General features: G+C 44.5%; 1 protein-coding gene across 1 annotated transcript in view; it reads right to left on the minus strand.

The window, feature by feature from the left end:
* Window positions 1-3762, minus strand: part of Prpsap2 (phosphoribosyl pyrophosphate synthetase-associated protein 2) — a 33064-nt gene extending 29302 nt beyond the window's left edge. Inside the window, exon 1 of the mRNA XM_013016560.1 lies at window positions 3645-3762. The gene's annotated coding sequence lies outside the window, so the exon portion shown is untranslated. The remainder of the gene's footprint in view (window positions 1-3644) is intronic.
* Between the last annotated feature and the right edge of the window lie 2238 nt (window positions 3763-6000).

The following is a 6000-nucleotide window of genomic DNA, read 5'->3' on the forward strand; positions in this document are numbered from 1 at the left end:
AACAGATTCTCTTCTAGTTAGACAGACTATGGAGTCAAACTCCTGTGTGCATCTGGGATCCTATTCCAAGATGCTGGCAAGGCACAAGCTACTTCAAATCTCTGTAACATTTTCTAGGGTTCCTCATCCATGAAACTGTGAAAAGCAGCTCCCCTACTGGAAAATGTCTGCCAAGCATCTGACACCATTCCCTGCATGCAGGACATGTTACAATGCACACATCAACTTCTAACCCTTTCATTAGCTACCAAATACCACAATGTACATGTGGTGGTCATCTTTATACCCCTCCTTTCACCTTCAAATATGAAGCCTCTAACAGAAAGTACAAGTATTCATGTGTGTGTGTGTGTGTGTGTGTGTGTGTGTGTGTGTGTTCGTGTTCGTGTTCATGCGCATGCACCAGTTCTGGGGCTTGAACTGAGGGCCTGGGTGCTGTCCCCTCAGCTTCTTTTGCTCAAAGCTAGTGCTCCACCACTTAAGCCAGAGCACCACCTCTGGCTTTTCCTGAGTAGTTTACTGGAGATAAGAATCTCATGGACTTTTCTGCCTGGGCTGGCTTTGAACTGCAATCCTCAGATCTCAGCTTCCGGAGTAGCTAGGCCTGAGTCACCAATGCCCAGCTCAGTCTTCTTGTAAGTCCATCCTCCAACAATAGGGAAGACATCAGAAACACCTATATTCATGCTCTGTATTCATTTATAGGCCATTCAAATACCAAGGCTGTTTCCAGTTTCAGTGCTTTCTCTTGCTACAAACATACACTGTGCTTTTACCAACCTCCCCAAAAGGCCACTCTTAGGAACATTATATGCAGGGCTGGCAGGCATCTCATTAGTTCCAGGTTTAATGTGAAATGAAGAGAAAAGAGAATATTTTTACTGTTCTTATGAACTACAGCTGCTTTCATGTTTAACCTAATTTCACTCTGGAATGTGTGAGGTTTATTTATAGCACGTGTGAAAACACAGCCTTCCGGAGAACCTCAGCAAATCATGCTCTGTTGCTCCTCTTTGAATGAAATTTAAGAATCTGCTAAGTCTATGAATGAAAACACATTGAAAAAGATCACCTGATTTTGATGTACTAGCATTCATTTAAAAACACCTATACTTCTTTATTCTATGTGGTAGCCTTTTCATTGTTGTTGTGCCCATACTGGGGCTTGAACTAAAGGCTTAGCTTTGAACTTAGCTAAGCTTAGCTTGAACTTGTCCCTTGGATTTTTTGCTCAAGGCTGGAAAATTTTTACCACTTGAGCCACAGCTCCACTTCTGGCTTTTTGGTCGTTAACTGGAGCTAAGAGTCTTACACTCTTTCTTGGCCAGGCTTACTTCAAATTATGATCCTAGATCTCAGCCTCCTGAGTACCTAGAATTAGAGGCTTGAGCCATGGGCACCCAGTCTTCTAACACTTTCTAAAAACAGCTGACAGAGGAGAGTAAGTAATAACTTGGCCTTTTACGATAACAACTGCCAGGCCTGAGGTACATCTCTTAGCCTCCTTGAGTCTGTCTTTACCTTTTAGGTAGCATAGATAGAAGCTTAGTAAAAAGCTCCTCACACCAGATTTAAAGTCCATGGTGTATTTCTTAAAAAAATCTATTTTATTAGGTGCCCAATAATGCTTCAATTATAGTACCTAGCACTAATACAACAAATATGTGCTGAACAAAGGCTCATCTTACAGAATTGCAGTGCTCAAAAAAAGGAATTGAAAGCCATATCAACAAAAATGCATCAAAGAGGATTAGTGATGCACCTCACTCTAAGAAAATTTGATTAAAAAAAAAATCAAGGACTGGCCAGGCGCTGATAGCTCAGGACTGTAATCCTAGCTACTCAGGAGGCTGAGATCTGAGGATCATGGTTCGAAGCCAGTCAGGCAGGAAAGTTGGTGAGATTCTTATCTCCAATTAATCACAGAAAAAGCCAGAATCAGTGCAGTGGCTCAAGTGGGAGAGTGCAAGCCTTAGCAAAAGTTCAAGGATAGCACTTAGGGCCAGAATTTGAGCCACAGGACTGGCAGTAAATAAATAAATAAAATCAAGGACTGGAGGTATGCACTTGCCTAGCATACATGAGACATGACCCTGGGTCCATCTCCAGTAATATACATACACCCAAAAAAACAAAGATGTAATAGGAGTTAAACCATTTTATTTTCCCACTTTTTTTTCCTTCTGGTATTAGGACTTGAACTCAAGGCCTAATACTCTCATTTCGCTTTTTCACTCAAGGATGGTGTTCTACCATTTGAACCACAACTCCCCTTCCCCTTCCACTCTTCCGTAACCCTAGGCACTTTGCTTCTTTGCCATTAAAATGTTTTCTTATAGCTAATGCTTGACATTTTCATAGCAGTCTGAATTTATATCACAACCCAATCAAGTAGGTACTATAATCAAACCCATTGTAGACAAGGGAAATGAGGGTTAGAGATGAAGACAACTACTCAGGTCTGCACAGAAGCTAGGTAGCAGACAGCTCAGTCACAGTCTGACTCATAGTACAATCAGTTGTATACAACAGCAGACTGCAGTCTCTAAAGCCATACAGAAAATGACTGCACAACCTGCTGAATTCTGAATACAGGGAGTGGAATAGCACAAATTCCAAAGCAAACTTGAATATCTATTGCAAACATGCCTTGCTTGTATCAAAGAACAAAAATTGTTTGTATCAAGAACCAAAGAAAGAACACATCACTTCAGCATTTCACTCTGCAAATTTATCCCAAGGAAAGGAAGAGAAAGCTAAATGTTCAGTAATGGCCCAAGTGTAAGTATTCCACAATGGGGCAATTAAGTAAAACCTCAGGTTATGCATTCAATACAATATTCAACACCATGCAAAGGTGCTTGTGATCGATGCATTATTATGAGTAATAATGGTACAACCCGAGGCAACAAAGAATACAGACAAGAAAGATTCTTTAGTAGGGCTCAATAATGTGGGAGAATTATTTTTGTGTATTTAAAGATTTAAACACTCAGGACTAGGGAATGGCTTAGCTTCAGACAGCTGGCCTAGCATGAGCAAAACCTTAGGTTCTACACCCAGCATGGAAAAAGAAAAAAGACAGACAAAAACTTAAAACAGTAGAGATCAGATTTCAGGTGCCCAAACCCCATTCCGCATATTCTTTATGAAAGCTAATCATCCAAACTGCGCTAATATTAAAATGAATCATCAATGTAACGGATGGGGCAAAACATTTTTAAGTAGACTAAAATTACATGTCAGTCCTCCCTAAACCTGGCAGGAATGAGCTGAGTAAAGTCATCCTTTTGTTGGTAAATGTCCACGACTAGCACGGCCAGGCAAATGGCACTGAGGGGCTCCGTGTGGATACGGGATGGGTTTGGGGTTGTCCGGCCGCTGGTCCGTCATTAGGGCTGCCTTCCCCAGCGCCGCCTGGAGGAAGTGGGGGGCCCTAGGGGGGAAGGGTCACCGGACGCGGGCGGTCAACAGGAAGGATGGAGACAGGACCGGCAAGGCTAGTACCCCGCAGCCGCCGCCCGGGGACCACGGCCTGACCGTCGGCCGGCGCTGCAGGGATCCCCGCCCCGTGCACCTGCCCGGCGTCCGACCAGAGCCTGCCAGTCCGCACCGCCACCAGCCACCAGCTCCTCCCCGCTTACCTAGTCCCGACCGCAGCCCCGGCCCTGCCGCAGCCTCCGCTGCCGAAGGAAGAAAGCGCAAGCCTCCAGGCAGCGTCGCTTCTAAGAGCAAAATGGCGACTCCATGCGCCAGAGCGCGTCTGCGAGGTCCGGGAGGGGGAGGGGCTGGAGGGGCGGGGCCAGAGCTGCAGGCAGGAATCACCTGCTCGAGGCCAAGGGGCGTGGCCCGCCGCAGGGGCCGGACCCGGACCTTCTGGTCAGGCTCCTGGGGTAGGGGGCCAGGCAGGCGGAGGGTCCGGGAAAGAGCACGCGGGCGTGGCCCGGTGGGTGGAGTCAGGATGGAGTTGGGAAGTGTCGGAGGCGGGGCTATGCCTGTTTTGTGACCCTGGGAAGACAAATCCTGGGCCTAGTGTCAGAAGCTGCAGGTGTGTGTGGGTGTGTGTGTGGGGGGGCGTGGGGAGAAATGACGAACGTGGACTGAGTTATTAAAGTTGGCATTTAACCCCATGATCCAGTGATACAACTTTTGGGCATTTATCAAAAATATTTTGTCAGGATACAGTAAAAACACACACTGACGCTCATTGAGTTACTATTCACCGTATCCAAGTTTTAGAAACAGCTCAAATGTCCTACAATGTATGAGATCAAGAAAATGTGGTATGCTAAGGGCAAGTGGTTTAAGCCTGTAATCCTAAACTACTCAGGAGGGTGAGATCTGAGGACTGACTTTCAAAGGCAGCCAGAACTGATAAATGTGTGAGGCTTTAAATCTCTAATTACCCACCAAAAAAGCCAGAAGTGGAATTGTGGTTCAAGTAGAGGAGGGGGCATATGATAACAGATGCATTGAATGTTCTACCATCATGTTTTTTTTTGTTGGTCATAGGGCCTGAACTCTGGGCCTGGGCTCTTCAGCTCAAGGCGGGTACTCTACCATTTGAGCCACAGCACCATTTCTGGCTTTTTCCACTTATGTGGTGCTGAGGAATCGAACCCAGAGCCTTATGCATACAAGGTGAGCACTCTACCACTGAGCCACTTTCCCAGCTCCATCATGGTTATTTGACTTAAATTCGCTTTAGAAGAAATGGTATGTTTAATCATTCTTGCTGTTACTATCAGTTGGGTCCAGAGATGTTGAGGTTGGTTGACTAATTAAATTTGGGTCATAGTAATACAAAAGTTTGAATATTTATTTATTTATTGTCATTTGGGGGCTTGAATCCTGGGCCTGAGTACTTCTGTCTCTGAGCTTTTGCACTCAAATCACACTTGCACTTTGAATCACAGCACTACCTACTTTTGGTTTTTCTGGTGGTTAATTGGAGATAAGAATATCAACAACTTTCCTATCTGGATTGGCTTCCAACCACAGTCTTCAGATCTCAGTCTTGGGAGTAGCTAGGATTAAAGGCATGAGCCACCAGCATCCACTTGAGCATTCATTTAAACAAAGGAAAGGTTCTGCCAAATGCTGATGCTTTGATATATGCACACTTCCTTGAGATAGACATTTTTAATTAAACACCTTTTGTACCCAGAGGGGTCTTTTCTCAAGTGTCTTTCTTTAAGATAACCTTGCTCAGTTCCTGGAGTCACTATTTGGGTAAATGGAAAGAACTGGAGGGAAAGAACTACTCCTTCCCTCCCCTCCACACCTTTTTAAAAACTAAATATTGAAGTTTTAGTGCTATAAAGCTTAAGACTGTGGTTCCTGTGTATTTGTAACCAAGGTACTAGTTAGTTACACCTTACCTCAGTCCTTGGCTGCCAGATCTAACCTGCCTTATTCTGGTTACGGGAATGACCTTGGACAATATCCATTACTTCTCGAGCTTTTGTTTTCTCACCTGAAAAATGTCTGTTACAGTCAGCAAGGGGTGGTGATGGAGGTGACATTCCTATGGAGGTCACAAAGTAGGGGGCACAGGAGAAGAAGCAATTTTTCAGGCTCTTGCATCTCTGCCCATAAAGGAGGAGAAGCAGGGCTTTTTCTTCAAGTGAAGGAGCAGGGCAAGTAGGACAAGACAAAGGCCAGAACTAAGTCAACAGTTAAGTGAGTCTGAGAACATTTTAATAGGTAAGTCCTGTTCCCTATTTTCCAGCTTTTTTTCTATTTTCCTCATACATGAAAAAAAAGACATAACAAAACCCCCCTTCACTTTGATTATATTATTTAAATATAGTAAAAAATTAGGGCAAAAGAATGAAGATGTTTGCCTCTCTCCCACATACATGGACAAGGAACCACCTTTGATACTTTTTTTTTTTGTCGGTCATGGGGCTTGAACTCTGGGCCTTGGCGCTGTCCCTCAGCTCTTCAGCTCAAGGCAAGTGGCTCTACCACCTGAGCCACAGTGCTACTTCTGGTTTT

The sequence above is a fragment of the Dipodomys ordii genome, unplaced genomic scaffold, assembly GCF_000151885.1.
Source record: "Dipodomys ordii isolate 6190 unplaced genomic scaffold, Dord_2.0 Scaffold31, whole genome shotgun sequence".
Classification (NCBI taxonomy): Eukaryota; Metazoa; Chordata; class Mammalia; order Rodentia; family Heteromyidae; genus Dipodomys; species Dipodomys ordii.